Below are 722 nucleotides of genomic sequence, written 5' to 3'. Positions count from 1 at the left end.
AGAGGGAATTTTTTTTTTTTTCAGTTTAATTTATGAAGTTGATAGTGATGTTGGAGAAATAGTTGCTAAAATTATAATTATTCTTTATGATAGTCATAGCAGAAATAAATTAACAATTTTGAGATGTTATAATCAAAAGTGGATATATATATATAACAAGATCTCTATTACTTATCCTCATTGTTAAACACATAGTGACATTAATAACAAGAATATGGCAAGAAGAACGAAATGATAACAAGAACTATAGCAATACTGTTCATGGAAAATCAAAGAAATAACAATAATGATGCTAAAGATGAGGGTAATCGTATCATAATTATTTTTCTTCTTTTTTTGAGTTTGTGAATTAGAGAAAGCAGTCATAGTATTCAGGTATGGAGTTATTGGTAACTATTTTATGGCACTGATAATGATTAAGTCAAATGACCAATATACTCAATTTAAAACTTTTATACAGGAAACTGTTAAATTCTCTCAAATAATGTCTCGTCATTTAGATGTGTGAAATCTAAAACCAGTAACATTATCGTACTTTTTTCTTGTTACGAATTAAGAAAACTTGCAAGCATCTTCTCATTAATCATCAACATTTTAATAGAATGTAACTTTGGCTCGTGTTTCTAATAACTTGCTAGAATTGCATTAGGGTCTACTGACCACTATTGCTTGAAAATACATATGAACTTTGTTTGTAAGAAAGAAAGAAAATAAATATATGT

Source organism: Penaeus monodon, chromosome 15, assembly GCF_015228065.2.
Source record: "Penaeus monodon isolate SGIC_2016 chromosome 15, NSTDA_Pmon_1, whole genome shotgun sequence".
Lineage (NCBI taxonomy): Eukaryota > Metazoa > Arthropoda > Malacostraca > Decapoda > Penaeidae > Penaeus > Penaeus monodon.
This window is presented reverse-complemented; position numbering follows the sequence as displayed.